Raw genomic sequence first — 16549 nt, 5'->3', positions numbered from 1 at the left:
ACAGGACTCAGTTCAGACACGGGAACTGATACAAAAGCAGGAGACATACAGGACTCAGTTCAGACACGGGAACTGATACAAAAGCAGGAGACATACAGGACTCAGTTCAGACACGGGAACAAATACCGAAAAGCAGGAGACATACAGGACTTAGTTCAGACACGGGAACTAATACCGCAAAGCAGGAGACATACAGGACTAAGTTCAGACAGGCCTGGAAATACAGCCTCCAGGAAAGGCAGACAAGGAAACAAAGACGGGACCTGGCACCTTCAGAGTGCAAGCACACACTGAAGGAAAACACTATGCTCAGGCAGGGATAGAAGGGAGCTGCTGAGCTATATAGCAAGTGTCAGACAGCAATAGGCTGAGGACGCACAAGGGGTGTGACCCACAGCAGGTACAAAAAGCAGGAAGTGATCGGGCGCCGCCCTTAAGCAGCAGAGACAGACACAAACAGACAGCATGGAGGGAAGCCAGAGAGACACTCTGGACAGGAGATCAAGTGCGCTCTCTTGTACAGTGGGAGATGGACCACCATGCAAGGACGCCGCCAGGTATGTTACAGTACCTCCCCCCTTACGCCCCCTCTTCTTCAGGCCTGCCAGAATCTTCCGCAGGGAATTCGAGGACCAGTCGTTCACTGGGTTGGAGGGGGACAGAGACTTGAGGGTAATCTCTGCTTCGAGGTACATCTTGTCAAGCTCACAGGAAAAAATAGACGGGTTATCAGGTACATAATGAGGAAAAGTCACTGTCTCTTTGTTATCTGGTGGTACCCCGGAGGATTCAGGAAACAACTGGAGGTCCTCCGCCGGGTCAGAAGAGTGCAGAGGCTCAGAGAAAACAACTGCTTCAGAGTACACTAGGTCGGACTCACTGGAGGAAGCAGGCGAGGTATCGGGTACCGAGTATAGGAAAGTCTCTGTCCATTCACCACCAGGTGGCACCCCGAAGGGTTCTGAACACAACTGGAGGTCCTCCGCCTGGTCGGAGGGGTGTAGAGACTCGGGAGTAACCTCTGCTTCGGAGTACACTAGGTTGGACTCACTGGACGAAGCGAGCGAGGTATCAGGTACAGAGTATAGGAAAGTCTCTGTCCATTCACCACCAGGTGGCACCCCGAAGGATTCTGAACACAACTGGAGGTCCTCCGCCTGGTCGGAGGGGTGTAGAGACTCAGGAGTAACCTCTGCTTCGGAGTACACTAGGTTGGACTCACTGGACGAAGCGAGCGAGGTATCAGGTACAGAGTATAGGAGAGTCTCTGTCCTTTCGCTACCAGGTAGCACCCCGAAGGGTTCAGGAGACAACTGGAGATCCTCCGCCTGGTCGGAGGGGTGTAGAGACTCGGAGGTAACTACCACTTTGGGGTACCCATTGTCAGGCTCACAGGACGAAGCGGACAAAGTATTGAGTACCGGGTGTAGAGAAGTCTCTCTCCATTTGTCATCGAGTGGTATCCCGGAGGATTCAGGAGGCAACAGGGGATCCTCCGCCAGGTAGTAGAGGTGCACAGACTCAGAGGTAACCACAGCTTTGGAGCATCCTTGGACATGCACACCAGTTAAAGAGAGAGAAGCATCTGATGCCGGGTGCAGGAAGTTCTCCTGTGTGGAGTCTGGATGGGCAGAAGTCTCTTCGGGCAGGAGAACTGGTGCACTACCCACGCACACTACCCATTGGGGTTTCTCCGGGATACAGGGAGATGAAGCTTCAGTAGGGACTTCAAGGTTGGGGTCAGGAGGTCTCAGGGAGGACAGGCCCTGGCGTGACGGCTTGCCTCTAAGTCTAGCACGTCTGGACTGCCTCTTGAGGTTGAGAGAAGTATTCCGGAAAGCGTAGTCACCCTGAGAGGATTCTGGGTGGGCAGTAGTCTCATTGGGCTGGAGGACTATTGCGCTACCCACACACATTACCCATTGGGGCTGCTCCGGGATATTGGGAAGTGAAGCTTCAGCAGGAGCCTCCGGGTTAGGATCATCGAAGACCATTAGAAAGGCCACCAGGAAGGCCATTAGGTCCCGGAGGATCGGATCCTGTGTTTCATATAGGGGGTTGATCCATTCCAAGGCATCACCCGCCAGGTAAGACATCATAAAGGCCACTTTAGCCCAATCGGAAGGAAAATAAAGAGGGTAGGCCTTAAAGTGTAGCATGCATTGCTCCACAAATGCACGACACTGTCTTGGATCCCCATAATAACGTGGCGGATCCGCAGGAACGAGAGCTGATAGATCCATCTGGACGGTGCGTAATTCGCCTGGAACTCAGCTAAGGGAAAAAAAAATTATTTATTTATTTTAATGCATATATTCGCTGGAAAACTTCTCAGAGGGCGAAGGCCGTGGGGCTCAACGGGAACCATGGCCTGAGCATGCTGTTATGCACACGCCCGGGCTAAGCGGCGTGTGCGTGTGATTGGTAGTGATTCCACTGGACCGTGCCGGAGAGTGAATGCCTGGAGGGGCGTGACTAAGTATTCACCCGATCCGACCAGGGTCGCACGACGGCATACGACGCCAGTGCACCAAGGAGGAACCGAGCAGAGGGACCAGGTGCTACTCCAGGACAGACCCCGGACACGGCTGTTGACCCACACAGGGGAATACAGGAACAGGCTGGTAGGCTGGCACACAGGCTGGTGGGTATAGGCAGGCACGACTGGTATGCAGGCAGGCGGGTATGCAGGCAGGGGGGTAAAGGCAAGCACAGCTAGAGTGCAGACAGGGAGGCACTAGCAGGTAGGAACACAGGCGGGATAGGACCCAGTACACACCGGGACTCAGGAACAATACAGGCAGAGGATTACAGGCAAGCACAGCTAGAGTGCAGACAAGGCTGAGCAGGGCAGGACAGGACTGCCGGAGCAGCGGGCAGAAGCAGGGCAGGACAGGACTGCCGGAGCAGCGGGCAGAAGCAGGGCAGGACAGGACTGCCAGAGCAGCGGGCAGAAGCAGGGCAGGACAGGACTCTGTTCACACGGAACAGACAGGAAGGGAAAGACAGAGCCAGACACCCACAGGGTACTTGCAGTGAAGTAGCGAGTGGACCACAAACTCACAAACGGGAGTACAGAGACAACAGGCAGGAGTTAGGTACGAGTTCAGACTCTGCAGAAAAAGGAAGGGAACGGACATAGAGGCAAAACAGGTAAAGGATAGGAGAGAGTTCAGACTGGAACTGAGTGTACGGAGGAGACCGACACTGCAGCGGGATACAGGAGCAGGTCTGGGAATACTGCCCCCAGAGAGGCGGGACGAACAGGCAAGGAGCGTGTTCAGACAGGACAGACAAGATACAGGAGCGGGTCCAGGTAATCGGCCCCTAGAAGGCGGGAGGAACAGGCTAGGAGCGTGTTCAGACAGGACAGACAAGATACACAGAAAGGACTCAGTTCAGACACGGGAACTAATACCGCAAAGCAGGAGACATACAGGACTCAGTTCAGACACGGGAGCTGATACCGCAAAGCAGGAGACATACAGGACACAGTTCAGACACGGGAGCTGATACCGCAAAGCAGGAGACATACAGGACTCAGTTCAGACACGGGAACTGATACAAAAGCAGGAGACATACAGGACTCAGTTCAGACACGGGAACTGATACAAAAGCAGGAGACATACAGGACTCAGTTCAGACACGGGAACAAATACCGAAAAGCAGGAGACATACAGGACTTAGTTCAGACACGGGAACTAATACCGCAAAGCAGGAGACATACAGGACTAAGTTCAGACAGGCCTGGAAATACAGCCTCCAGGAAAGGCAGACAAGGAAACAAAGACGGGACCTGGCACCTTCAGAGTGCAAGCACACACTGAAGGAAAACACTATGCTCAGGCAGGGATAGAAGGGAGCTGCTGAGCTATATAGCAAGTGTCAGACAGCAATAGGCTGAGGACGCACAAGGGGTGTGACCCACAGCAGGTACAAAAAGCAGGAAGTGATCGGGCGCCGCCCTTAAGCAGCAGAGACAGACACAAACAGACAGCATGGAGGGAAGCCAGAGAGACACTCTGGACAGGAGATCAAGTGCGCTCTCTTGCACAGTGGGAGATGGACCACCATGCAAGGACGCCGCCAGGTATGTTACACCGGGGCTGCTTAGATCTCGGGTTCCCTCCTGGGAAAAGGCTCGTTCCTCCCGACGGAGGCTAACCGGTCCCCTGAGGCCGGGCGCGAGGGGGCGTCGCTCCAGGACACTTTGTGGACATCCAGGGCGTACCACACCCGCACCCCCTTGGTGGCGAGAGTACGTTACCACATCGCCCGGGAAAAGGTTCCGGCCAGGGTGTCCCTTCTTTAACCGCGGTTCGACGTCCCGCCTGCTGACAAACACGTCGCCCTCATGCTGGGGACTTCTGATGAACCCCCACCCCGCCTCATGGTGGAGGCGGACGACTTGCCCTTCCACACGGGGACTGGGACTGGTTGCCTCTTCCTGTCGGGCCCGGGATTTGGCAGCTTTGGCCCGTACTTTGAGGCGCTCGCAGCGGAGCTCCCTCTGGCGTTGCTCCCAAGTGAGCTGGAGTATTTGTTCATTACACCGCTCATTCCTCCTCTGCGCTTCAGCCCGGGTCTCCCGGGGGAAGCCCATCAGGTCCCCCCCCTGGTTGTCCCAGGCCCACTCCTCAGCCTCCGGCCAGGTGACTGTTGGTGCGGGTAACGGTGTCATTGGGGGCCGCTGCAGGTCCTCTGCAAGCGTGGACCAGTCCGGGTTGGAGCCGGTGGACACCTCTGCAGCTTCAGGCACTTCGGGTTCGGGAGTAGGATGGCATCGCAGGTCCCCACCTATAGCTGCCGCTTGCAGCTCTAGAGCAAAGACCTGCTGCCAGGTGACCGCGCCAGGCAAGATATACTCCGCCATGAGGTCCAGTATAAGAACGGTAGGCTCAGCCGCCGGGGCAGGGGTTGCACACTCACCCACCTCTGGGCCACTCGCGACCTCTGTCACTGTATCTCCTTGGGCTTCAACTCCTTGGCGGCGGGCCCGGATGCGCAGCAGCATTTCTTCCTGCCACGCAGCCGTCACCTCCTCCTGGGCCTCTTTCTGTCTCTGCACGAGTCCCGGAGCTTCCTGGCGGAGAAACTCGAAATCTCCCGCTGTAAGAATGCTGTCGCCTCGCTCCCGGCCGGGTGAAGGGCCTGAACCAGGTTCAGAAGGCTCGGTAGGTTGCGCTCCAGAAGCGTCCATGTCTGCCTCCGAAGATTGCCAACCTCCGACTGCAATGGCCGAACCTTGTTGCTTTTCTTCTTCCTCCTCTTTCTGGGCGGTTCCTGGGCGGCATGCTGACAGGCCTGCCTCCGTTCAGCCCATCCGGTTTGATGGGCATTACCCCGCGGACAGTCTCTGATGGAAGGGGCAGTCCACACTTTTGGCGCCAAGCGGGAGCCCAGCCCACGATGGGAGGTGTTTTGAAGACTGTCTTTTCACAGCACTATGGTGCCTGTTCTTCTTGGGCGGGCGCCATTTTAAGTGGAAAACAACAGTTCAAGGTGTAAGGCACACAGTACCCAGTAGCAATGGGTAATTCCTTCCTTTGCTGTGGGCACGCTATCCTGCCGACTACGCCAGTGATGTGACGCCTCGAAGCCCTCGCCCTGGGAAGATGGGGACTCGGAGACGGGTCCCGATGATGTTGAGATGGGGTGCAGCTGTGGCCCGGACTCGCTTCGTGCCCAGGGCCGTCACATTAAAAATGGTGTTGTGGGTTTATCCGGGTTGAGTGGCTGATTCCGACTACGCCACCTGTGGCACCTGGTGACGAGGCCTGGTGTTATAGCGGCCAAAGTTCTTACTACTCCCAACAGGTGGAGCAAGGCCTCGGGGCAGCCGGGGCAGTGAGGACGGGGTTTATGTCTTGGAGTTCTGATGCCATGTAGAACGGTGTGGTGCAGAATAACGAGTCCGGAGGCCATAGGGGTGAACTTCCAAGGCTTTACTCGCAATGGAGATGGCTGAAGGAAGGCGACTCCCTGCTCCTGCGGAGTTCTGCGGTCACCAGAGACGCAGTGATCCGACAACCTCCGAGTAAGTCCAGTGTTACATCAGGACCCTGCACCAGAGTGTTCCTAGACAATGGACCTAGTCCTTTCCTGTCCATGTGAGTGTGAATAGGCCGGGTCTCCCTCTGAACTTCTCTCAGAACAAGGGTACGGGTGGCAGCGCCATTCTTCCCGTTCCCAGTGGGATCCACAGGGCCTACCGGGCTTCCCTGACCAGGACGTAGAGTTGCAGGGTCAGGTGTCGGGGGCCGGTCCCCTCTTGCAGCCGGAATCCCTCTGAATAGATCAGGTAGGTGAGGACAGGTGGAGTACACCGCTCCGTCTGCATCCTCCCCGGGACCCATTTGCGATGGAGCCACACTCTAGAGCTCCAGGCCTTCTTGCTCATGGTCCTCGACCGGGCTGAGATATTCCTTATCTCCCACCTGCCCATCGTCCCAAGACCAGGGAACGAGGGCCGTGTCTCCATCCTCTGCAGGTCCACACAGGATCCACGCTCAGGGAGGGAGATCACGATCTGACACCAGTCAGGGTACAGTCATAGTACAGCCGAGTACTGTCAGGGAGCCGTGAATACAGTCGAGAACCCAGAGCCAAGATGGCAATCTATTAAATATAAAATTTAAGGTGTCACTAACATGTGAGTCCTCCACCCTCACCCACTAACTGGTTCCTATCACTTTTGTGTTCCCAGTCTTCCGGCATCCAGGAGGGCAGCACCTACTGCATTCTAGCCCCCTCTGGTGGGAGAAGTGTGGTGTTGGATGTGGAGGTAGGGTACTGATCATCACACTGTTCTTACCTCAGAGGAGGGACACTACACTCCATTGAAGAAGTGCTGCATCCCTGTGGCGGCCGAACCCTCAGGGGCGCCACACAGCTAAGGAGAGAGGGGGGACTGGAGGATGAAAAAATATCCGTCTTCTTTCTCCCTTGTTCTTTGTTGCCCACATCTGATCCTTTCTCCTACATTGTCCGGCATCTGTTTGATTTAGAAGTTTGAACTGCCAATGTCAAGGACCTGAGTCACAGTGGACACCATATTCCACCCACATGATAGAAGTAAAGCATATATTGACCAATTCATTATTGGCTACTAAAGTCCATAGGAAACTGACATCTGACCATGTTTCCTGTCCAGGTCGGACACCAGTTCTAAAGGCCGCTTAACTTGTTTTCTCATAGAGTACCCGCTGATTAATTCATATTTTTGAAGCATATCCTGTGATATCTTTGTAAGCTAAACTGTAAAGGTTTATTAAAGAAGACCTTAGATTGCCAAAACATTTAATTTCTTCCCTTCAGATTGTAAAGTACATGCTGACACAGCTTGGAAGGTTTTTAACAAGGATGTGGAATCTTAGCCTAATGAATGATATCTCTCAGCATTGTCTCCATATTTCAATCATCTTCCCAAAACTCAAACATCGCTTGGCTTTATTTCTTAATGATGTTGCAACAAGTCTGTATAATTTATTTACAGTCAGTAATCGATGTCTCTCAGCCACTAATCACTGTGAAGATGAACTCATGACCTTGAGAAACTCAGTAGGCTTGTATTACTCACCCAAAGGCTCCAGAGATGTCAGGTTATGCCTATTATTTAAAGGGATGATCAGTCTTATCTTGCTTATCTTGGCTTTTAAGATAACAATGTTATTGTTTGTGTGTGTACAAATTGCTGATACAATGTGCCTTAAGAAAATATGTGTTTCCATTGCATTGATGATGCTAATTTTCACTTCATTGGAAACCATATCTCTCATATGTAGAGTATTTTTCTTTATTTTTTTTCAACCATTTCACAAGAATTTTAGGTCTGCTGTGTGATGTTGATCAAATTACACAGAATTTCCCTGTCCGGTAGTCTAAATATTATAATAATATTATAAAATATATTAAAAATATATTTTTTATGTGGTTTATCGAATTACATATAATTATAATACTACAATTTAAATTTAGTCTTTGCATCTTCTCTGAAATGCTTAACTTCTACACAAGAGAACTGCATTATTTCAACACAGTTAAAGGGATTTTCCACTTAAAAATAAATTATTATTAATCCTCTTTTATGCTGCTTTATACTGCATACCAAACCAATCCTATCCTTTCTGGTACAACACCAGCATTCCAAATGTGAAAACTCCAGAGAAAGAGTAGACAGCTGACATTGTAGTAAGAATTAGTACCCTGTACATTAGAGAAATAGGGGTGGATATACTAATTGATATGTAATTGGTACTGTTAAACATTTCCATTTCTCTACTACACTTAGATCCATCACAGCATACTTCTTTGCCAATTCCCTTCAGTTACCTCTTAGCACTTTTCCTTTTCTTTGTTTATCCAGACTTTACATATATATACACTACCGTTCAAAAGTTTGGGGTCACCCAGACAATTTTGTGTTTTCCATGAAAACTCATACTTTTATTTATCAAATGAGTTGCAAAATGAATAGAAAATATAGTCCAGACATTGACAAGATTAGAAATAATGATTTTTATTTGAAAGAATAATTTTCTCCTTCAAACTTTGCTTTCGTCAAAGAATGCTCCCTTTGCACCAATTACAGCATTGCAGACCTTTGGCATTCTAGCTGTAATTTGCTGAGGTAATCTTGAGAAATTTCCCCCCATGCTTCCTGGAGCCCCTCACACAAGTTGGATTGGCTTGCTGGGCACTTTTTGTGTACCATACGGTCAAGCTGCTCCCACAACAGCTCATGGGGTTGAGATCTGGTGACTGCGCTGGCCACTCCATTACAGATAGAATACCAGCTGCCTGCTTCTTCCCTAAATAGTCCATGCATAATTTGGTGTGCTTTGGGTCATTGTCTTGTTGTAGGATGAAATTGGCTCCAATCAAGCACAGTCCACTGGGTATGGCGTGGCAAAATGGAGTGATAGCCTTCCTTATTCAAAATCCCATTTACGTTGTACAAATCTCCCACTTTACCAGCACCAAAGCAACCCCAGACCATCACATTACCTCCACCATGCTTGACAGATGGCATCAGGCACTCTTCCAGCATCTTTTCAGTTGTTCTGTGTCTCACAAATGTTCTTCTGTGTGATCCAAACACCTCAAACTTTGATTCGTCTGTCCATAAAACTTTTTTCCAATCTTCCTCTGTCCAATGTCTGTGTTCTTTTGCCCATATTAATCTTTTCATATTATTAGCCAGTCTCAGATATGGCTTTTTCTTTGCCAGTTTGCCCTGAAGGCCAGCATCCCCAAGTTGCCTCTTCACTGTAGACATTGACACTGGCGTTTTGCGTGTACTATTTAATGAAGCTGCCAGTGGAGGAGCTGTGAGGCGTCGATTTCTCAAACTAGAGACTCTAATGTACTTGTCTTGTTGCTCAGTTGTGCAGCGGGGCCTCCCACTTCTCTTTCTACTCTGGTTAGAGCCTGTTTGTGCTCTCCTCTGAAGGGAGTAGTACACACTGTTGTAGGAAATCTTCAGTTTCTTGGCAATTTCTCGCATGGAATAGCCTTCACTTCTAAGAACAAGAATAGACTGTCGAGTTTCACATGAAAGTTCTCTTTTTCTGGGCATTTTGAGAGTTTCATAGAACAAACAAATGTAATGCTCCAGATTTCTCAACTATCTCAAAGGAAGGTCAATTTTATAGCTTCTCAAATCAGCCAAACCGTTTTCAGCTAGGGTAACATACTTGTGCAAGGGTTTTCTAGGGTTTTCTAAACATCCATTAGCCTTCTTGCACAGTTAGCAAACACAATGTACCATTAAAACACTGGAGTGGTGGTTGTTGGAAATGGGCCTCTATACACCTATGTAGATATTGCAATAAAAACAACACGTTTTCAGCTAGAATAGTCATTTACCACATTAACTATGTATAGAGTGTATTTCTGATTCATTTAATGTTAGCTTCATTGAAAAAAATGTGCTTTTCTTTCAAAAATAATAAAATTTCTAAATGACCCCAAACTTTTGAACAGTAGTGTATATACAGTTGTGCTCAAAAGTTTACATACCAAGGCAGAATTTGGCTTTCTTGGCCTTGTTTCAGAGAATATGAATGATGACAAAAAAACTTTTTCTCCACTCAGTGTTATTGGTTGGGTGAAGCCATTTATTGTCAGACTACTGTGTTGTCTCTTTTTAAATCTTAATGACAGCCAAAAACATCCAAATGACCCTGATCAACAGTTCATCATAGGCCTTGTTGACCTCTCTCCAAATGTAACATTTATGGTTGTGGCCAAAAAGTTCATTTTTGGACTCATCACTCCAAATTATTTTGTTCCAGAAGTTTTGAAGCTTGTCTCTGTGCTGTTTGGCATATTGTAGGTGAGATACTTTGTGCCATTTCTGCAGTAATGGCTTTCTTCTGGCGACTCGACCATGCAGCCCATTTTTCTTCAATTGCCTCCTTATTGTTTATCATGAAACAGCCACACCACTAGTTTTCAGAGAGTCCTGAATTTCAACCGATGTTATTTGTGGGTTTTTCTTTGCATCCCAAACAATTTTCCTGGCAGTTATGGCTGAAATTTTTGTTGATCTTCCTGATCGTGGTTTGGTTTTTACAGAGCCCCTGATTTTCCATTTGTTAAATCACAGTTCGAACAACGCTGACTGGCATTATCAATTCCTTGGATATTTTTTTGTATCCCTTTCCTGTGTTATACAGTTCAACTACCTTTTCCCGTAGATCCGTTGACAATTCTTTTGCTTTCCCCATGACTCACAATCCAGAAACGTCAGTGGTTGGATGGAAGATGCAAGAGTCTGTCTGGATCCCAGAAACTCACTCAGCTTTTATGCACACACAGTGATTACAAGCAAACAGGCCACAGGTGAGTATGTTACCTTTAGTAGCCATTCAAACCCATTTGTCTCAAATTCTGAGCATGTTATCAGGCCAAAATCACCAGGGTACGTGAACATTTGATCAGGGTCATTTGGATGTTTTTGGTTGTCATTAATATTTAAAAAGAGAAAACATAGTAGTTTGACAATAAATGGCTTCACCCAACCAATAACCATGAGTGGAGAAACAGATTTTTGGTATCATTCATATTCTCTGAAACAAGACCAAGAAAGCAAAAATTCTGCCAGAGTATGTACATTTTTGAGCACAACTGTATATATATATTGTGACTTGTGATGTTTTTGAAGGGAGATATATTTCACTGCAGCTACTAGCCTCAGTGAACTGAACCTAGAAGTTTCTTCAGCATGTTAGATGCTGAAGAGGTTAATCTGCTATCAATGGTCTGGTTCTTTGTGAGTAGGTGTGAGATGGGCGGGATGCCTACTCACCATAACTCCACCTCAAGGGTGTGGCTGGGGGAAGTTAAATACTCAGTCACTGTTTTTTTTTCTCTGGTCTGGTCTGGAGGAGGAAGTCTCCAGACTGTGAGTGGATGCCAGAGAGCTCCACAGAAGGACTTTGCTGAACTGTTTGTGTTACCAAGAGTGGGCGCAACCTGCTCAGCTATGAACTATGCTATACTTTATCTTTTGTTTTCCCTTTATCCCGGAAAGGATTTGTTTATTTTGTGGAACCCTGACCTGGTTTATGCCGAATAATACAGGAAGTTAACCCGAGATGTGTTTCTTGTGTCTGCCTCTGTGAGAGCCGTCCAATTGACTTTATCACAATATATATATATATATATATATATATATATGTTTCCCAGAAATTGGGTATTATCAGTCTGATCGATGCGTTTCGACTCAATAGGTCTTAATCATGAGATCAGACTGATAATACCTCATTTCTGGGATTATTAACTGGTGGTTGTACGCATTCATTTTGGAGCATATTTTTTAACTTGTATTTAATAAAGGAAGACCCAAGTTTTTAATCCATCCTTCGCTGGAGATATTTCCTTTTTTGTGATCCCAAAATGCGGACCCATTAATAAAACCTCTCAGCACTATCTGTGCTGGAGCCTGCTTCTCCGGGTCCTACATCACCGAGGCTAGCCACCTCAGTGACACATTCCTCGTATCCAGGATTTGTCTGGTTGCAACCTTACAATAGATAGATAGATAGATAGATAGATAGATAGATAGATAGATAGATAGATAGATAGATTTTTTTTTAATTATTATTTATTTATTTTATCTGGACAACCCCTTTAACAACAAATACAAAGTTTTACACAGTGCCTCATTTATATGTTGGGCTGATTTACATGTTGGGCAGTCAGCAGTTAGTTATTGAAATTACTTTTTTAACCCTTGGTGTTGCACCGGAAAGCCTCGCCTACCTGTGCACCAAGCTGTCCTAAAAGTAGTCTTGAAAGCTCACCATTCATTACCTTTTTAATGGCTAGCTGAAAAGATGGTATCAACCACTGAGGACTCTCAATTTTAAATATTTTTCTATCTACTGGCTAACACGGTACAATGATATATGTTTCCTGTAAAAATATAATCCAAGGTACATGCCACAAGATGACCAGCTTGAAAAAAAAATTGTGTTACACTAGTGGGTGCTTTTTATCCTATATGTGTCTATGCAAGAATATATTAAATGAGAAATTGGAGTCTTCTATAAAGTTTGCACAAAGATGAGGGTAAAACATTTAAATATAGTTGAGCTTGTCTTTCAGTGAAAGAGTTGAACTTTGCATTGGTTTATCGCTGGGATTATTGGAGGATATCTCACATAATATACAGTACCACCATTTGCTGAAAACTGCTGTAATGAGGCTCTAGCACAATTTTCAAAAGGTGCCACTCCATAATATACACATACTACAATATAGAGAGTGGCAGCTATGGACCGTATAACGGCAAAATCGCAAAATTGACATAAACAACTGAAGCAACCACGATCAAAAGCCAATCTACATCATAAAAAAATATTTTTTATTAGATATTAAATTTTGTTAAAAAATTATCACATGCAGATAATTGGGGTGGGAGCAGGACCTATTTTGGAAGACTCATTCAGTAGCAGTCTGGTGCCTAGGTATCAATTATTATATGTATATCAATCTGCATTATCACCTTACACAGAACCATTGTGTGCTAGACATGTTTTTCATATGATGGATAATCTGGCTGTACAAATGTATAGATAGGATGGAAAACATGATACCAATATATTGTATGGCTATATATTGTCATTATACACATGTAAACATATATATGGTGGTTCACTATACCTGTAATAATTACTTTGAGGAGTGTATTAACATTCTCTGTTTCTTGGACCTAACAACTCTTGAATATATGAGCCTTTATTAAACAGGTCACATTGGCCTGTGTATAAATACATGCTACTTGGATGATTACTTAATATTTATTTGGCTGTACAACTTGGGTCCTGCGTGTCCCATACAGCGGTGGTACATTTTTACACATTGTGTGTTGTTTTGCACCATTTTTTGCACCAATTATCTGCATGTGATAATTTTTTAACTAAATTTAATATCTAATAAAAAATATTTTTTTATGATGTAGATTGGCTTTTGATCGTGGTTGCTTCAGTTGTTTATGTAATGAGGCTCTGTCTGTGGTTGCCTGGCAGCTCTAAAAATGGCAACCATAGACAAGCTTAGCTCAATCCACCTCATTTACCAGATCTCAGGGGCTGCCCTTGTTTTCACCCTTTAAACCCAGCAGAGGTACACAGAAGCCCATGGGCTGGTGCCATGGAGTCAGCTGTTATTCTGTGGTGCAGGCTGTCAGGAGGTCCGGTAGCCGGGTCAGAACAAAGAGGGCAGAGAAGATACAAAATCAGAATCCATAAAAATAGTCAGTAAAAGAAGCCAAGGTCAAAACAGCAAACAAATACACAAAACTGGAGCTAAACACACAAAGACTGAATCAGAGGAGCACAAGGCTATATTGGGCAGCTTCCAGTAGTTCTGATGGGAGCTTTAGTAGGGTGTGGTGCTCTACAATTGACTGAAGCAGGGAGCTGATAAATTCAGCTGGAAAGCATACACACCCATACAGTCAGACTACATGGCACTGCAGGTCCCAGTCACCCTAATCTTGGTGGATTGACAGAGCCTGCACCATCCAGAGCTTCTGTTTCCAAAGTCTCATTTATAACTAGCATGAATTCGGCACCACATTGCCTCCAGGACCTGCTCCTGCTACGTCAGCTTCTGTCACAATGTGACAACTGCATAGCTAGTATTACTTGCCATTCAAAGCAATAGGAATGTTTTTTAACTAACCCAAGTTTTACCTGTGATTTTGACCATATTCGTTGTCATCCAACTTTACCAGCAAAATCCAAATGCTAAGAAATAGCTATATTAAATGTGCAGTGATGTAACAACAGAAGACACAGAAAGAGATCGGTAAACCGGCTGCTTGAAAGCCTTCCTCCTTGTTTTTATTCATTTGTAACAATTTTTTTTCTCTTGCTACTTTTTATTTTAATCCTTATTTTCACATATTATCTACAACAATTGGTGCATGTTTTTTCCATCTAAGCAAGAAAAATAAATGGTAGAAAATTGCAGGTGGACAAACGATAGTTAGGGAAAAGAAACAAAAGGATTAGATAAAATCCGCTTACATTACACTAAGTCATTGGCCTAGATTTATCACACAGAGTAATTTTGCCTTGCATTGAATAATGGTATTTCATTCTATGTTTTTTATGAAAGTTTCTATATATATATATTTATATATATATATATATGTACAGTAGAGACCAAAAGTTTGGACACACCTTCTCATTTAAAGATTTTTCTGTATTTTCATGATTATGAAAATTGTACATTCACACTGAAGGCATCAAAACTATGAATTAACACATGTGGAATTATATACTTAACAAAAAAGTGTGAAACAACTGAAAATATGTCTTATATTCTAGGTTCTTCAAAGTAGCCACCTTTTGCTTTGATGACTGCTTTGCACACTCTTGGCATTCTCTTGATGAGCTTCAAGAGGTAGTCACCGGGAATGGTCTTCCAACAATCTTGAAGGAGTTCCCAGAGATGCTTAGCACTTGTTGGCCCTTTTACCTTCACTCTGCGGTCCAGATCACCCCAAACCATCTCGATTGGGTTCAGGTCTGGTGACTGTGTAGGCCAGGTCATCTGGCGTAGCACCCCATCACTCTCCTTCTTGGTCAAATAGCCCTTACACAGCCTGGAGGTATGTTTGGGGTCATTGTCCTGTTGAAAAATAAATGATGGTCCAACTAAACTAAACTAAACTAAAGGACCATATAATGGTTGATATCCATTTTACACCAGTGCACTGCAGACCATATATGTGTGTAGTGTGTAGATAAGTCTAGTAACACACCGGTGATGTTCTCACTGGTAGTAGTCATTCATTTTCCTTTTTTTTTTCCATTCGGCCCAAACCAACATAACTTTTGTTCCATCCACGACTCATCTCTGCAGAATGTAACACACAGACATCACTGCTTTTCCAGGTCCTTCTCACATTCTCCCTCTTTCAAACATACCCTCTAGTGTGATAACCAGTTCCCTAGGCTGTAATAATGTCCCCTCTGTGCCTTCTCCGTAGAGGCTTTTAACACTGCGTTCTTACTCACGCTCAGTTGTCCCGTGGATCTTACGGCCGAACCCCCTGCAAAACGGGATTCGTGCGTATACACCGATGGGCCCATTGACTATAGTGGTGCATACGGATTCAGTGTATGTTCTGTTGTGCATCATTTTCGGGCGTATACGCCTACTGGAGGCGAACACCCAGACATAGTAAGCTCCGTCTTGCTGCCTGCCTCCAGTATACATAAACGCCCAAAAATGATTCACGACAGAACATACGGTGACTCCATCTGCACCACTATAGCCAAAGGCCACGTCGGTGCATACACCCGAATCCCTTTTTGCAGGGTGTTCGGACGTAAACCCTGACAAACCACTGAACATGGGGAATAATGCAGTGTAAAAGGGGCCTTATAATATCAATTATAATCCCCAATAATTCTCTTGTAATAATATGCCTTATAATAATGCCCCCACTGTGCCACTTTATATAAATGCCCCCTTATTGTTATAAAACCCCTTTGAGTTTCCTTATTGTAGTAATATTGTCCTCCATTAATCCTTATTGTAATAATATTGCCCCACTGTGCCTCTTTATTGTGGTATTGTAGTAATATTGTCCACTATTGGTCCTAATTGAAGTAATATTAGTAGTAGTAATAATAAAGAGACCCCCATTGTGCCTCTTTATTGTAGTAATATTGTCCTCCATTAGTCCTTATTGTAATAATATTGCCCCTATTGTGCTTCTTTATTGTAGTATTGTAGTAATATTGTCCTCCATTAGTCCTTACTTTAATAATATTGCCCCATTGTGCCTCTTTATTATAGTAATATTGTCCACTATTGGCCCTAATTGTAGAAATATTGCCCTCTTTGTGCCTCCTTACTCTTGTAATATTGTCCCCCTCCATTGTTCCCCCTTATTGTAGTAATAGGTCCCCCCATTAGTCATTATTACTTAAAACATAAGATAAACAGCTCCACACAGTGCAGGAGCAGGCAGTCAGGAGTATGTGTGAGATGGGGTGTGCGGATGGAGCTAGCGTGCAGTCAA

The 16549-nt window shown here is 45.8% G+C and overlaps 1 protein-coding gene across 7 annotated transcripts in view; it reads left to right on the top strand.

The window, feature by feature from the left end:
* Nucleotides 1–16549, top strand: part of NTNG1 (netrin G1) — a 429565-nt gene that overhangs the window by 176257 nt on the left and 236759 nt on the right. The gene's annotated exons all lie outside the window — the stretch shown is intronic.

The sequence above is a fragment of the Phyllobates terribilis genome, unplaced genomic scaffold, assembly GCF_046119375.1.
Source record: "Phyllobates terribilis strain yellow unplaced genomic scaffold, ASM4611937v1 Scaffold_8__6_contigs__length_399053987, whole genome shotgun sequence".
In the NCBI taxonomy this organism is placed as follows: Eukaryota; Metazoa; Chordata; class Amphibia; order Anura; family Dendrobatidae; genus Phyllobates; species Phyllobates terribilis.
Note: the sequence above shows the minus strand (reverse complement) of the source record. Positions and strands in the feature narration are given on the sequence as shown.